The 17,501-nt window shown below is 47.1% G+C and overlaps 1 protein-coding gene across 2 annotated transcripts in view; it reads right to left on the bottom strand.

The window, feature by feature from the left end:
- Positions 1-17,501, bottom strand: part of LOC306656084 (unconventional myosin-XVIIIa-like) — a 53,963-nt gene that overhangs the window by 18,715 nt on the left and 17,747 nt on the right. The window contains exon 3 of one of the 2 annotated variants that reach the window (XR_013762404.1): positions 9,700-16,703. The exons of the other annotated variant lie outside the window; for it this stretch is intronic. The gene's annotated coding sequence lies outside the window, so the exon portion shown is untranslated. Of the gene's footprint in view, positions 1-9,699; positions 16,704-17,501 lie in introns of those variants that run through there. 2 annotated transcript variants of the gene reach the window in all.

Genomic DNA, 17,501 nt, shown 5'->3' with positions numbered 1-17,501 from the left:
TGAGCCCAGCATCCCATTCCATCTACAAGGTGGGCTGTGGAGGTCATCAGGGCAAGTGTTTCTGGAACCCAAAGGATGGAGCCGGGCCCTAACTTGTCACTTGCTTTCCATGAGAGCTTCATCAAATGACTCAGTTGCCACTCCTGTGAAATTGAACTACAAACTCTTACTCACGGAGTTTTGTAAGAACTGAATTATGTCATATAATGGTCAAGTACTGGACAAGAGAGACCTTTTCATTATCATGCTTGGAGTGCTTCCAAGAGGATCAACCTAGGATTTAGGTTATAAACTTATTGGAAAATTGTCGTCTACTTTGTAAGCTATATTTTCCTGTGATATCACTTCTTAGTAAGGTTAGTAGTTCAGTGACCAATGGCTTTGGTTTGCCTGAGACCAAGGACAATCCAAGGACATGGGATTTTCAGTGCGAAAACTGGGAAAGTCCCAGGAGTGAGTTAGTACTTCAAACAGTGAACACCTGCTGGGTATGGTAGCAGGCCTATAATCCCAGTGACTTGGGAGGCTTAGGCAGGATGATCACAAGTTGGAGGCCAGCCTCAGCAACTTAGTGAAGCCCTAAGCAACTTAGTGAGATCCTGTCTCAAAATAAAAGATAAAAATGCTTAGGGAAGCCAGGCGCGGTGGCATATGCCTATAATTCCAGCGGCTAGGGAGACTGAGGTAGGAGGATCACAAGTTCAAACCAGCCTCAGGAACTTAGCGAGGCCCTAAGCAACTCAGTCAGACCCTGTCTCTCAATAAAATATAAAAAGGGCTGGGGATGTTGCTCAGTGGTTAAGCACCCTTGGGTTCAATCCTTGGTACAAAAATAAATAAATAAATAAAAAAAAAAAAAAAAAAAAAATAAACAATAACAACAACAAAAAAAAAACCAAAAAAAAAAAAAACGGTTGGGGATATAGCTCAGTTGTAAAGCATTCCCGAGTCCAGTACCAAAACAACAACAACAACAAAATCAGTGATATCTCAATTGCCAGTTCTAGGGATGACCACTCAGGGTCACTGACCTTTGCGTATTTGATCTGTCTCCCATCAAAAACTGGCCTCCAGACCCCCTTCTGGATTTCTTTGCTGGATATAATCCTGTTCAAACTTCAATGCTGGCACTTCTCAGAATTTCTTTCTTTGTCTTTTGCTCTTATACCTTCTTGGGAGATCTATTCATTCCCAGGCCTCCCAACTACTTCCCACACAATGAATAATTCCCAAATCTCTATTAGCAGACATCACTTTGTGGCAGGTCAAATATCCAGCATCATTTGTGAATACCAGCCCCGCCCCTGGTCCCCTCCCTCTCCCCAGGCCCCTCCCGCCGCAGCTGCCCAACCCAGGTCCAACCATGAAGAAAGCAGAGCCCAGAGGACTGCGGGTACCAGGTATGCGGGTAGCAGGGAGCAAGAGGACGATGCAGCCTAGGTGGAGGAAGAGGTTCTTAGGGTAAGGTTAAGGGGTGGAGGGAAGATAGTATTGGAGAGGCAAGGGACAGGGAAGGTAGCACTTTCCTTCTGACACACACCCAGACTCTCGGACAGCTGCTGAGCTGATATGACCCCTAAAAATAGCAAGGAATTTGAGACCTGCAGCCCCCCGGTCTGGGGCCGAGATTAAGATAAGCACATGCGCATTCACATACCCATACACACCCCAGCATGCATGAACACTCACTCACAGTGCAGTGTTTTTGAGAATGCACAAATCATATGCCTACCCCCGCTATCTAATTACTGCGGCAGAGGCCAAGACAGCCACTAACATCACATTCACTACAACACACAGGGCCCAGGGTTCACTGTGCCCAAACAGCAGCCAACAGCAGTCCTATAAAGTCCAGCAGGAACAGGGACCCACAAGACCAGTCTGAAGCCCACTGTCACTGTCTCACTGTAATAAACATGCAGGGACATGCAAGGAATCAATTACTCTCCCTCTGTCTATATACCTCTCCAACACACACCAGCCCGCGGCTGTGCAGGCACAGAGGAAGGTGGTGTGGGTGGGGCAGGTGGGTGGGCCTAAGCCTTGCAGACAGAGGAAACTGTGGGTGTCTGGCCAATGAGCACAGCTGCCAGTGAAGAGCCAGTGTTCCTCAAGAGAAATCCTGGCCTGGCTCTAGTTAGCACCACAGGATGCCCAGATAAGGGATGGGGATCCCCAAGAGGCTGAAATGGGGGTTGGGAGCAAGATGGGAAGGAGCCAAAAGACAGGGCCTGCATGTCTCAGAAGCTGTCAGCTTTGCAGGAAAAAACGAAGTCTTTACCTCCCTCTTCCTCTCCAGGAGAAAGAGAAAGAGAGAAAGAGGGGGAGGAGAAAGGGGGTAGGTGGTGCTAGGAAGCACTGGGGCAGAGCTATCACCTAACCAGACTGGCAGGAACCTAGGCTTGTCACCCCTGGTCAAACCTAAGAGAGAGTGGGTCCTGTAACTAGTATTATTTTCTTCAGAAAAACATTGGTAAGCACCACTCTAGAGGACGAAACTCAGCTCTCCTCCTACCTACGGGACACTGTACAAGTCTCCTAGTCACGCTATCGTGCACATGGGTTTGTGCCTCTGCTTTCCAGGGAGGTTCTCTGGTCCTCTGGGGGCATATGCAGTGTCATAGATTTCTGCAGCTCCATAGCCTCCATACCACAATGTTGCAAATCACAATGCTCACTAAAAGACCCTGAGGATTGGAAAAACTAATGCCTGGATTCCATCCTTACACTCCCAGTTTCTGATCTAACTGGTCTGGGAGGAAGGCCTAGGCACTGTGATTTTTTTAAAATATCCCAGGTGACTCTTACTTGCAGCCAAGGCTGAGAATTGTTTGACTAAGGTCAGCATAAGGCCTAGCACAGATGTTCCCCTTTGTTAAATGAATGAATAAATGAGTTAGCCATATGATCATGTCAGGTGACTTAAATTTCCCTCATCTGTAAAATAAGGATTATGCCTTTGCTGACTCCTACCCAGTTAAATGAGACAGGTATGGAATGAATGTGAAAGAGTTTTGCTTCTCAAAGTGTGGTCCCCAGACCAGCAACATGAGCACTACCTGGGGACTTGTTAGAAATGTAAACTCTGTCCCTGTGGTGGTGGTGGTGGTGATGCATGCCTGTAATCCTAGCATCTGGGGAGGATGAGGCAGGATGAGGCAAGTTCAGGGCTCCACTTGTCAACTTAAGTGAGACCTTGTCTCAAAATGAAAAATGGCTGGGTGGTAGAGTACCCATAGGCTCAATCCCCAGTACCTAGAAAGAAAGGGAAGGGGGAGGGAGGGAGGCAGGCAGGCAGGTAGGTAGGCAAATTCTGGGGCCTCACTCCAGACCTACTGAATCAGAACTCAGTATAGGACCCAGCATCTGTCTTAACCAAGCTTCCCAGTTCACTCTAATGTACATTGAAGTCTGAGAATCACTGATTGAAAGGAGTTATTCTGAAGGTGAGACCTTTAGAGCCAGACTGCCTGGTTCAATCTTCACTCTTCCATGTACTAAACTATACAACTTAACTTCTCTGTGCATCAATGTCTTTGTCTGTAAAATGGGGGAAATAATAGTACCTACCACATAGGGCTATTTTAGGGGATAAAAGAATTAATGCCTACAAAGCTCTAAAAACATTGCCCAGCACATTAGCTTTCATTAAATTTTAATTATTATTTTCTGTCTAGGTCATTAGGGGGTGTAAAGGAAGCAACGAAGCAAAATTTCCAGGTAACTGAAGCCTACCCCCTTTAAGGGATCAAATATTTTAAGTATCTTTCTAAATTTATCACTATTTAAAATCATAAAAATAATAAATTTTGGTGTGTGCTTGGGTGTGGTACTGGGGGTTGAATCCAGGGCCTCACAAGTGCTCACAGGCTATGTAAGCACTCTACCTCTTAGCTACAGTCCCAGTCCGTTTTCTTTTATCTTGAGACAGGATCTCAATAAATTGCCAAGGCTGGACTCAAACTTGTAACCTTCTTGCCTCAGACTTCTGAGTAGCTGGAATTAAAGGCGTGCACCACCACACCCAGTTTAGGAAATGTTCTTTAATACTCTTTACTTTCTTAAGTAAAACACGCTGAACTCATCTCAGAGGTCTCAAACTCTGAGCTTTCCTTCATGCATCCAATCCATTTCCATACCATCTGGTACTAAAGAGTATGTTGTCTTCACTGTGATGACTCCTAACTTCTGGCCTGGCTACAATCCATGGATTCTGCCCCACCAAAGCTGCAAGGCTCTCCCAGAGGGCACCAGCTGCCTCCCTGGTGGCCAACCTGAAGCCTCTGATATGCCTATATGAGGAAACCCAGGCAACTTTGTAGCTGTATATTTGCTTTTTAGATATTTTGTCCCCTATAGTCTATGACATCAGGTCATTATCTGTCACTCACCTGATAGTGTGACTGCGTCCAGCAGTCTCACTTCCTTCTAATGTGCTATTTCTGCCAAAGGCTAGAAAGGCAAATAACCAAGCCCCGTAAAGGAGTGTCCAAAGCAGAACAAGTGGATGCTAGAGAAACTGCAGGTTCTCCTGCAAGTGAAGGGCCTTTCACACAAGGACTTAGTGTCCTCCATTGTGATTGCTTGAGGGTCTTCTAGGCCTACTGCCATTTAGCAGCACTCTCAAAGATGACTGAGGTGACACTTGATCTGCAGTCTCTTCTGAGTTACTATCATGCTTCTTTTTCTATTCGGATGACTAACTCCTATAATTCTGTCTCTGAGATGTTTGGTTACCAACAGGATCAGCTCAAATCAGTTTCACTTCCCCTAGTGAAAAAGGCAGGTTCTTCTGTCAGAGGGTGTAAGCTCTGGCAGCCCACTCTCCTTCCCACCCAATCACAACCAGTCCCTCTGCTGCCCAAAGAGGGCGCTGTCTCAGTGTGGTTCATGTCTTCAATAAACCTAAGAACTGTTCTGGGGGACCTGCGGACACTCCACCGCCAGCCAGGCCAGCCTCAGGACTCTCCACCTGTCTCCAAGGACAGACATCATTTAGAATCTGACTCCCCCTCTGCACTTCACCTTCCTCACTCTCCTGGCTCTCACTCTTTTGCCCTCTTTCAGGCAGATCTCCACACACATTCTCTGCCTGCACCTCTCCCAGGGCCTGGGCTCCACTGTTGTTTCCGCCTTGCCCAACCTTCCCCATTCCTCAAGGCCCATCTCCTCATGAAGCCCTCCTGAAACTCAAGGCCCAACAAGAAGTGTAATACAAAGAGCAAGGAACCAGCAGATGTACTCAGCAGGAACTGAATCTCAGCTTGGCCTCTTTCTTGCTGTTTGGCCTAAGGGAAGGTTGCTCTACTTCTTAGTGTCTCCATTTTTTTTTTTTTTTTAACTTTAAAATAATATGATACCATAGCCAGGCACAGTGTTGTGCACCTGTAATCCCAGCAACTCAGGAGGCTAAGGCAGGAGTTCGAGGCCAGTCTTGCAATTTGGTGAGACCTTATCTCAAAATGAAGAGTAAAGAGGACAAGGGATGTAGCTCAGTGGCAAAACATCCTTGGGTTCAATCCCCAGCACTAGAAAACATAACAAAAACAACAACAATAAAATAATAATGCTGCCTTATGGGTTTTTTGTAAGAAAAGATAGTATGTAAGCTTAGGCTTGGAAAATTGAGGGGAGTGACTAAATGATTAATACCATTAAATTGTTATGAAAAACCACAACACTCACTGTTTTTACCTAAAACATCACACACGGTAGTTCTTGATTACATCCAATGTGGTACTATATATACATTGGAGTACTGCTATATGGGATTAGAGTCTTAAATCAGCATGTAAGGCAAAAATATAGTCAAGAACTTCTGAAAATCTACTAAATTGCTCACAGAGTATAGTACACATGGTTTTGTCTCCTTTTATCCAGTTTCACTTTTTGGGGTTTCAGTTACCCGAGGTCAGTCACACTCCAGGAATATTCAATAGAAAATTTCAGAAATAAACAATTCGGAAGTTTTAAATTGCACACAGTTCTGAGCAGCATGGTGAAATCTTGCACCATCCCACTCTGTCCCATCTAGGATGTGAATCATTCTTTACTCTGTCCAGCATATCCACGCTACGTATGCTATGCACCCATTAGTTGCTCTGTAGATGTCTTGGTTATCAGATGACTGTTGCAGTATCAGAGTGCTTATGTTCAAAGAACTCTTTTTCTACTTAATAACGGCCCCAAGGAACAACAGTAGGGATGCTGGCAATTCAGGTATGCCAAAGAGAAACTCATAGTGCTTCCTTTAAGAAAAAGAGTGAAATTTTAAGAGAGAACACATTTCATATAACTTTTATTACAATATATTGTTAATTGTTATGTGTTTATTATCTGTTATTGATAATTTCTCCACTGTGCCTAATATATAAATTAACCTTTATGATAGGTATGTATACAGGAAAAAACAGTACACTAGGATTTTGTACTACCCCACTCTTTCAGGCATCTACGTATGGGTATGGGAATGTATCCCCTGTGGATAAGTGGGAAGGACTCCTATACGTTTCATACAGACACTGCATGAAAGCATAATGTATAGTCCATACAACATATATGAAAATACACAAGATACTATTTTATAAATTTTGACTACAATAATATAGTTTCTTAAATACCATATAGTTGAATCTATTGATGTTTAACGTGCATATGCCAGGACTACAAAGCAAACATGAAAGCTCTGAGTGGTAAACAATTCCTCCCTACAAGGAACGTTTCCTACTTACTTTCTATCTTATCCCATTCCCCAGCACTAGCACACAGTAGGTATTTAATAAAAATGCTCTGGATTCATCCAGCTGATTTGGAAGGTTCACACATAATGAGGCAGGTGGAACAGAATGGGAGAAGGGGATACCCATACAGGGTGACAATTCAATTACTCTGCTCTCCCCACATTTGCAATATGGTTGAGCAAAAAGTCCTTGGCATGCAGAGAGGCTAAGCAGATCTAGGGCAGGCCAGACGGGAGGGCTGTGTGGGTAGAGGAAGCATTCACTGACTCAACTAGCAGTGGCTGTAGTACCTTGAGGTGAACACTGTGGGGAAGCATAATGCTTGCTTTTTTCCGTCTCCCCACAACTATACTCTGAGCCTTCCTGAGATAGAGGTTGTATGCTGTTCATTGTAACCCCTCCATCCACTTAGCTTTGGGCCCTGCTCAGAGATGACACTGGAATACAAAAGTGAGTGAGAGTGTGAGTGATGTGAGTAAAACAAGATGAAACAGACTTGGTTCCAGTGGAGATAAACAAATGTACTCCATAGTTAGAATTCAAAAGAGAATGTGCTCAGTGTTATAAATGGGGCATGGATAACGTGTAGGACACGTAAAGGTAAACACGAGACAAAGCTGGGAAGGTAGCAGGGCCCATCAAGGAGCCAAGTGCTGTTGTCCTGCAGTTGTTTCTGCAGCCTACTACACATTCCTCCATCCTCTGATAACAGCACCCCAATTTTCCTCTGAGAGACCCTACCCCCATATATGATTTGGGCCTTGCCAGTAAGAGAATCATATTCCCAGGCTATAGGGTTGATTCATGAGTAACTCCATCAGTATCAAGGACATATAACAAAAGTTTTGGGACAACTGAGTCCACACTTCTTTTCTACAGACATGAACCTAGGGCTGAGTAATCTTGCCATTACTTGTCTGAGTACCAGCCCAGCCTGATGAGCCAAGAGAGAGAACAGACCTGGGTCCTGATCATGTTTAAATTTCCAGATAAGTCTGAGCCTATTGCCAGTTGTTACCCCTGGACTTTTCAGACATTTGAGCCAGTGCACTCCTTCTTTTTAAGCCAGTTGAGCTGAGCAGTCACCTACAACTGAAATAGGTTATACCTGAGATAAAGCAAGGTAAAGCAGTCCTAAGGGGGAAAATAAAAAAGGCACACACTGAGAACACTGGCCAGAAGACAGACACAGTGCTGCTCACTTTTCCTGACAGAACCTGAAGAGGTAATTACTGAAGGAAAATTGTGGACAGAGAAATTGTGGGTTTACAGAGATTGAATAACTGCTTATGATCACACTGATAGTGACTGGCAGGGGCCAGGATTTGGATTCAGGTCATTCAGGACACTGAAACCTGCCCCTTCCATGCTATCCCCTGCCTTCAAAACAATGGGAGTCATGGTAGGTTTCTGGAGACTGAAGGGGCATGACTGAACCTGTGCTTTAGGAATGCTTATCTAACAGAAGGGCCCGGGGAATGAAAGGAGGGCTAGAAGCTGAAGGACCATGAGAAAAGCAAGGTAATAGCCAGATGAAAGATAGAGGGTCTGCCTAGGGTTCTGGCAGGTGATGGCAAAGAGGAGTTGATGAAAGAGAAATAATCTTCTAGATGTGGTGGTCACTTTGGGAGGAAGGGAAATGGGCACAAGAGGATGGAAAAAGAAGGGCTGTGGTTGTAACTCAGTAGTAGGAGCACTTGCCTAGCATGTGTGAGGAACTGGGTTCAATTCTCAGCACCACATATAAATAAATAAATAAAAGGTATTGTGGTCCATCTACAACTAAAAATATTTTTTAAAAAAAGATGACAAGATTTCAAGGTTGGGAGTCTGAAAGGACAATGTGGCACCACTATGCAAAATAGGGATGTTAGGTGGAGGCTGGTTTGCAGGAAAGAGTTTGGAAAACACTGAGACCAAAGTTCTAGTTAATATCTTAACAACAACAAAAATTCTCCTGACCCCATTTGTTCTCTAGTTCCCCTATAAATCAAAAACTCCTTAACAAAAAAGTCTATCAACACTATCTCCATAAATGGATACCAATTGCATAATAGTTTCATTACTAATCTGTAATATATAAAATGTCACTAATGGAACTCTTACTTACAGAAACTGGAGGCAGTCCTGTTTCAAGCACTCAGCCCTCAGGCCTGAGAAGGGCTGCCTGCAGCACTTATGCTTCCTGGGTGGAGGGCACCAGCTGCCATGGGTGACAGGTGCACTCCCTCAGATGGCCATCTACAGAAGTTCCTCAGCACAGTACTAGAGGACAGTTCCTTAGGGATAGCACTAGAATATTCAACCTGTCCTCAGAGAAAATGCCAGTACAGGAGTGCCTTCCCTTTCTCGGGAGAAACTATCCTAATTCCTCTGTGGCGGGGCGGGGCGGGGTGAGGGGAGTGCGAGGATGTAGACATTGATTGGCACCCCTCTGAGGGACCGAAATTAAAAAAAAAAAAAAAAAAAAAAATTAACTGGGCACCCGATGACCAGTTAATCACGAAGTGGAAGAGGGAAAATCCTTTTGAAGACTAAGGAAGACCTAAAGGGGGGTGGGAGCGAGAGGACACCCGGAGTGCCTAATGTCCCACTCAGCTTCTTCTGCCGAGCTGGACAAGTCCGTGGGTTACAGAGCAAGTCATACCCAGACCTACGCAGCCGCTCGCGTTTTCCAGACCCCGCCCACCTGACGGCGCATAGGCGGAGCCAAGTTTCAGCGCATGCGCCCGGAGCCTCAGGCCGCACCGCCCTGCAGCGCCGCTGGATCCCGGCAGAGGGCGACAGCTCCCTTCTCATCCTCCTGCTGGCACCACTGAAGCCGCGGGAATTCACCTCCGCCGGGCGGGCTCGAGCCCCGCCCCCAAGAGGCGTCCCCCCGGGGCTGGAGGCGGGGGTGGGGGTGGGGGGATGCAGCGACAAGATGGCCTCTTGCTTACCGGGAGGGATGTGCAAGAAACGCTGGGAATGGGCTCGGCGCCCACTTCATTTTCATCATCGCCCTATCCGCAGTGCTTGAAACAATGCTTAAATGTAGTAGGCATTCAATAAGGCTTATTTATGGGATAAAATGAATGAATGAATAACTGAATCCAGGTGAGAAGACTCCAAGGACGCCTTGAATCTCTATCTGGTAGGGGTCCAGGACAAGCAATCAGGAGGGTCAGTAGGCATGAGGCACATCGCTGCCCCAGAGGTGGTCATAGACTTAGGCCCCAGGTACACACTGTTGCCTTGGCACACCCAAGGTTTGCTCAGAGCCTGCAGCCACCACATCATCACTTGGGCACCCGTGAGAGACCCTTAGGCTTGTTCTGTCTGCCAAGACTAGGCAGTCAGGTCCTACATTCTGTAGGGACCACCTGAATGGCAGCTCCAGTAGGCCTGCTGCTCTCTGGGGACTCAACTGCTAGGAATTTCCTCCTGGCCAGTGGGGATTTCCAAACTGCCTCCTCTTGCCAAACTCCTTAAAGGTCCAAAGCCAAGGGCCAGCCTTGAGGATGGTTTCCCAAAACCCTCCACACCTCTGCCCCAAATCTCATCAAGACTTGGGTCACTTCTTAGTCTACTAAATGCTCCACATACACTATATTCCCATCCCAACCCCTCTGGCTCATTTGAGTATGAGCATAATGAAGCATTGTTCTCTTTTTTGTATAAATGACAACTCTTCTCAATTTCCACAGAAGAAAAAAGGAAAACCAGTTCAAAGGGCGGCAACACTGGTTTAAATTAGGTACCCAAAGGTCTTACTTGGTATGAGAGCTGCTGACCTGTGCTGCTTATTCTCAGAGTCAGGCTCTTTTAGAAGCCCCTCAGGTTCCCCGAAACATTAAGTATTGGAGGATCTGGGCATTCACCTCTGGAGTCCCTTTTTGGGCCTATTTCTAGAAACCTTTGAAGTAAAACAAAGTACCCCACTCAGTCCCCATAGAAACAGGAAGAAGCAAAAGCCCCTGCCTTGCCTACCAGCCCTCCTCCCCCACATCAACAGCCCGCCAAACCCATGGGCATGTGAGCACCTGTGTGTTCAGAAGACGTGCTTGGCAAGGTGGGGAGGTACTGCCCCAGTTGTGGTGGCACACTGCCAGGGGTTGGCCCTGGGGCATTAGGATTCCAAAGCTGGTGAAGTGGAGAGAATTGCCAGAGAGGACAAACCTTCCTTCCTGAGAGGAAGGGGAAATGCCACCAGCCCAGCATCTCCAGGGGAACACTGAAGGAGATGAACCTTCCTGTATGTAGCCACACTGTTCAATATGGTAGCCAGAGGTAGCTGTTTAATTGAAGTTAGATCAAAGCAATGAGGTACTTCTCAGTAAATAAAAAACAAAATTTTCAGAACTGTTCCTTGGTCACATTAGCCATATTGCAAGTGCTCAATAGCCACTTGTGACTCAAGGCTACTGAGTTGGACAGTACAGACCTCTGAACATTACCATCTTTGCAGTATGTTCAGTAAGATAGGTCTGGTCTAGAGGTTCCCCCTTCTAGTTTTGTCCTGGTCATTCTTGCCAAAGTCTCCTTCAGGTGGTGGCCCTGACTACCTGCTATTCTCTACAATCTCTGCCCAGAGTCTGCTTAGACCCTTGTCCCACATGTCTTATCTTATTTCCTAGGCCTCAAAAAGAAGTGGGGGAGGGGACTGAAGTTGCAATTAATACCCAGCTGGAAAGCAGAAGCCACATGCCACAAAGCCTAAAAAGGCAAGGCTGAATGGCAGCCTGCCCCCACCCCACGGCGTCCCAGGCTCAGGAGAAAGCCCCTCAGTGCTGCACAATCGTTTCCTTGTTTCTACAGTCTCTGGGCCTTGCCTGGATAAGACATCTGGAATGTAGTGGCCTGAGGGTTTCCCTGGCATCCACTGTAGGCCTCATCAGCTGTTAATGCCCCAGAGAGAGAAGTCCCAACAGAATCCTGAACTTTCAAGGGCAAATAAGACTTCTGAAAACCTTGTCAGGTCAAGATGCCAGGAGTTCCTCCATGGGGCAATAAGGGCCATAACTGGACACCTCTCTGTGTGGCCAACTGGATAAACCAAATGAGGAAGAAGTGAAGTGCTGACTCTGGGCACCTGCAACAAGCTAGAGAGGCTCAGACAAGCCCCACCAGGCCTGGATGCATGGGAGAATGTCAAGAGAAATAGATCTGACCACTATCACATTCTATCCCAGGGACTCAGTCTGAGATTTTGCCACAGTAGTTAGAAAATTCAACAAGAGAGTCCAGGTGAGCTCATATATGTGATGGAAGGAGCAGAGGACAGAACCAGGAACTGTCAGGTCAGGGTTGTCTTTCTATTCTATACCTCAATTCTTGCTTAACCCTAACCCTAGGTGGGCTTCCAGGAGCAAGACAAGTGCGAAGAAACAGAATCGATGAAATGATCACACACACACACACAAAAAAAAAAAAAAAAATGCAGAGTGAGTTTGTCCAACTGGAAAACAAATAAGTAGAAAGAAGGCTGGTACTCTAAAGGTATTGGCATCAGCAAAGAATTTGACTGAGGGAAGTCACAGAAAAAGCAGCACAATTTGGAAAAACTGGCATCAAATGAGAGAGACCAGATTGGAAACTCAGGGCAAAGCTACTCTGGGATGATTTGCCACCCTGAGTTAAGCTTGAGCCTGTTTCCCTCTCTCCACCCTAAGGGCACATTGAGCAAAAGCACCAGCCTGAGGACAAGAGTAAAGGACTCATAGCTGAGTCATTAACAGTAACAGGGCCTTCGGCATTCCTGTGGGCAGATGGTCCATGCTACCAGGCACCAAGTGCTTCCCAAGGTATCAGAGATGGATTAATGATGACCATCATGCTCACTTTGGAGCTCCTACGTAGTCCCCCTTATTTATATTTTCACTTGCTACAATTTCAGTCCAAAAATATTTAATGGAAATTTCCAGAAATAAGCAATTCATCAGTTTTAAATAACTTTTACTACAGTATACTTAGTATTACTGTTAATCTCTTACTGTGCCTCATACATATTAAACTTTATCATATATATGCATGTTTAGGAAAAACATGGTATCCACAGTTTCAGGCAGCGACTGAGGGTCTTGGGATGTGTTCCCTGTGGATAGGGGTACTACCATACTCAGGAGGCATTATTATGAGACTGTTATAAGTGATTTTATATGTATTGATTCATTTAATCCTTAGAACAATCTTAGAAGGAAAGAATTACTATAGTTCTCATTTTACAGATGAGGAAAATGAGGCCCAAAGAAATTAAATAACTTGCCCAAGGTCACTAACCAAGTTAACATTTGGACCAGGCAGTTCGGCTGGAATCCATGTGCCACCCAACTCATAACAATATATTGACAATACAGACAACTAAACACAGCTTTTGACTTCTGGGCCCTTCTTCCTGTGCTGCCTTCTACCTCCTTCTCCTCCCTAAATGAGCAGAAAGCACTTCCTATAGCCAAAACCAACTCTTTCATTCAATTCCTATTTACCAAGCACCTGTTCCTACAGCTACAGACTGGGTATTTTGAAGAGATGGGTGGGAATGAGGTAGGGGTCCTTTAGAGGATGGGTCACTCTTTTAGAGGCACAGAAAAGAGGCCTCAAAACTAGTTGAAAGACAGACTGGGCGGGAAAGTCGAGGCCATGATTAAAGCAGGAAAACTAAGCCTCTTCTTTCCAGAGATCAAATCTTTGGGTTTGAAGCCAGCCTTCCCCTGGACAGAGAAGGTGAGGGTTACTTAGGAGGACTGGAGACTGGTGGCACAAGTGCTCTGGAGAGGGTCTGAGAGAAAAGAACCAGTCTAGATTCTGCAGTGGGTATGTGTATGGCACCCAGGCCATTTCTAAGCTGGATGTCCTATCACAGATCCCATTTCTATGGTTTTCTTCCTCAGATCAAAGTCAAGTAATGACGGGTAGAGGCAAGGAAAAATAGAGAAAGTAAAGAGGAATGCAGAAATGCAGACGGGCATCTGTGTGCCTGCACAGTGTGGTTCGCCTCCCACAAGGGAGGGCGAGGGCAGTTTGGGTGAGGTGGTCAGGTTGACACCCTTCATCTTCTCCAAGCCTAGGCCCCATTCCTGCCTGTCCCCATCCACCCACCTAAACAAGAAACTCCTGTCACTGTTCAGAAATCCTGAGACCAGAATCTCAGGCTGCTGTGCACCAGGGCTCTTCCAGGCAAAGCCAAGTTCTAAGGAGAACAGGGATGTTTGCTGGTCACTGGATTCCAGGAAGTCAAACCACAGCAGTCCCCACAAGGCTTCTCAGGCCATGGGTCCAGTTTCCCTCTTGCCTCTACTGATCTCCTTGCATGTCCAAATGAGTGGAACTGGACCTTACCCTGTGCCTGTGTCCTTTAGGTAACCTAGGTGCCTACTGAGAAGGAGGCAAGGCTGTGCCAGGCTCAGCATAGCTGGATTCCCTAGGGCCTGGTGCCAGGCATACAGGCTGTTGCAGCTTGAACAGCTCTGGGGAGGGCGAGGTGGAAGATGCCAGCCCAGTCATGGAGGAGGCCTTCTACCACTCTGAAGCCAGGGCTTCATAATCAGCTCCAGAATCAAACCAGTCCACAAGCGAAGAGGAAGTGTAAAGAGGAGCAGGAGACAGGGCCCCAGCAGGAAGAACTCATACAAGGAGAGAGCATCAGACCCTTCTACTTCACTGTGCCCTGGAAGGTTCCACTGAGGTCTCCAGATACTTTCCCCTCCATGTGAGGGGGCTGGGCATGAAACTGGGTGGCACAGAGAATCATGATGGTCTCATGCTGCCTGACAGTGCTGTCATTGCTTGGACTCTCGCCTATGCCACCCAGCACCAAGATCTAGCTTTTCACAGCTGTCTAGTTCTGGGGAAACTACAGACTCCCTAATCACAGGGACAGCACCTTAGACCTTTCTCCTCCACAGACCAAGCCCACAGTAAGATATGGACCAGGTGTTCCTCAAGGCTTCCTGACATGCGCTGACTGCACAAAGGCTCCAGGATCTTGGTACCTGGTCTCCCTATGGCCCAAAGCCATGGCTCCCCACCTTGTCTTCAGCCCTCTCCAGCTCCAAAGCCAGAGGCAACCTCCTAGTCATGCTAGAAGTGACCTCCTAGTCATACTAGAAGTGCACTGCCCTGCTTGCCATAGGGCCTGGCAGTGAGAGAAGGTTGGGAGGGAAGAAGGAAGTGAGTCAGCTCCTTAAAGAAATGGGAATGAGAGGGAGGAGCCAGCAAAAAATGAGATCGGGGCAAAGGCACAGGGGCCAGAAAGGACACTAAGAGAGGTGCCAGGCCCTACAGATGTTGTGGGACCCACAGATTAGAGGACAGATATGTGTGACAAATTCAGCAGTGCTACCTCCTATCATGGCCCGGTGGCCCCCGTAGGCCAGAGAACTTGGGTCTGGCAGGCAGGCCCCACCTGAGGATGGAATCTGAGGCGACTCCTCTTTCTGAATCACCAATTGGTTGGAGGAAGTGAGGCCTTGTGGGAAATGGCCAGTCTCTGTTCAGAGAGGTAGAGTCTCTCTCTCATCTCCAAGTCCTCACACAGCTTCTCTTGAGCCCTTTCAGTGCCAGAAGCCCAGGTTCCCTTTGACCTGTCCCAAGAGGGAGAGAGGTATTTGCGTCTCCCAGTAGAAAATGGAATCTATCCTGGGCCCCCAAAACACAGCAGTTCTAGCTGCCCTAGTACCAGTCCCTGCCCTCTCTGGTGGCCCCTACCCATGTGGGAGCTGTCCCCAGGCTCCAGCTGGAATCTGTTGCTCTGACTGGGAAAGATTCTTGTCGTGAAAATTCCCAGTCTGCTGACATTCCAGCAGGAAGGCAGTCCAGGGAAAGCAGCAGGAGGGAAGAGGAAGCCTTGAGCCCTGCAGGGTCACATTCCAACCCTGAGAGACCTGTGGCCAGACAGGCACATTCTTTCAGGTTCCCTGGACCGGACACTGTGTGGCCCCCATGTAACCCTGAATCTCCTTCTCACCCAAGCTGGTGCCTTCCCCAGGCCTCTGCTCCTGGATGCTTATAGAACGCACTCTCCTGCACTCCTGTGTGCCAAGTCCCCAAGCACATAGGAGGCAGAGTCAGTGGTGGAGGCAGGACATGGTAACATACTGCAGACAGTCACCAGGGCCTGTCAGAGGGGAGGGTTCTAATAACCAAAACTGAAATGAACAAGGAAGACTAAACAGAGAGAGAATGTGCAACAAGTTCACAGAGAATCATCTTTCCTTCAACAAATATCTACTGCTCTCATGAGGTGTTCTAATATTAGGTAATTAATCGCAACTTCTATGAAGGAGAAGGATGGGTGCTGCCAGAATGGGGACATAATATGGACTAAGAGGATCAGGGAAGGCTTCCCTAAGGAAGTGACATTCAAACTGGGGCCAATGTGCATGTGTGTATGCACATGGGCAGGGAAAAGTACTATTGACAAGAGGAGCGGCAGGGCTCCGCCATGGAAGCTGATAAGAACTCTGTGTTGCACACCCAACACCTGTTAAACCCTCTGCCAGCTTTGCTCCTCTGCCTTTTCCCCACAATGCACACAGAAGAACAACAGTGTACAGCCTTGTGCAATGCAGAGGAGACTGCTCATGGTCAGAAGTGACACTATGGGGATCCGGCCACCCCAAGTGATATGGAGATCAGCACTAGCATGCCAGTATGGGCAAAAAAGGTGAGGGAGCCAATGTCCCTGCCTGCTAGATCTAGTATCTGGCAAGGAAGCTGCATAAGAGGCAACTCTATGTGCCCTTCTCCACCCCCTGGGGACCACAGCAAACCTGCAGAGGCAGCTGCGTCATCCCTTCTTGAAGCTTCCCTCAGCCACCTTTCCTGGGTTTCCCAGCCCCCACCAGATTGAATTCTGCCTGCTGCTATTTGGGCTCACTTCCTCTGACTGACCCGCCGGAGATACTGAAAGCACCAATCACAATCTTCTGCTGGATACTGTCCACAGAGCAAGTAAGGCCAGTCATCCCTGGCTTCCTCTTCCTTCTAGAAGGAAGACAAGATGAAGAGGCTTCTAGTGACTACAGGCAGCAAGAATCAGAAGGGCCCAGGTCTGTGCTGGACAGTGGATTTATATGGCTATCCACATACTGCTTTCCTCTATGCTCTTTAGCACACTAGTTTAGAGTTGATGGCCCAAGCTCAAATCCTAACAAGTCACTTAATAGCTATGCAACTTTATACAAATTGCTTAACCTTAGCCCATAATACAATGATTGGTGGTAATCCACTTTCCTCATCTGTAAAACAGAGATTATTATAATACCTAATGCAAAGGGTTATTGGGAAAATGAAATGAGTTAACATGTGAAACATCTAGTACAGTGCCTGACGTACAATGAACACATGCCATGAGTCTCATCTTCCTTTACTTTCCATGTCTTCTTTCCTCAAGATTGTACTTCCCAGTAGAATCTTAACTAGGCCATTAAATGCCACCCAGGTGCACGTGTGTGCTTTGCACTGTGCGGGGGCACCACACAGAGAACCCTCCCCAGTCTTCCCTGGCCAGAGTCTGTGGAAAGCAGGAGCTCAGCCACGCCAGGGCAGAACACCATGCCCTGATTCCGAGAGACATATGGCAGGGGATTAAGGGAGCCAGAGTGGTGACCCAGGTCTAAGGAAATAGTTTCCCAACCAAACCAGAGCCAACAACTGAAAAAATAAGCTTTGCTGACACTGTCCCCTGTATTTAACAGCACAGACGCTATTACCAAACAGCATGCAGGACTCTAGAGTTGGCTTCCCCCACAAAACTGCACAGCAAGGGGTGTGGGGCTGTTA

Source organism: Sciurus vulgaris, assembly GCF_902686455.1.
Source record: "Sciurus vulgaris genome assembly, chromosome: 3".
Classification (NCBI taxonomy): domain Eukaryota; kingdom Metazoa; phylum Chordata; class Mammalia; order Rodentia; family Sciuridae; genus Sciurus; species Sciurus vulgaris.
This window is presented reverse-complemented; position numbering and strand designations above follow the sequence as displayed.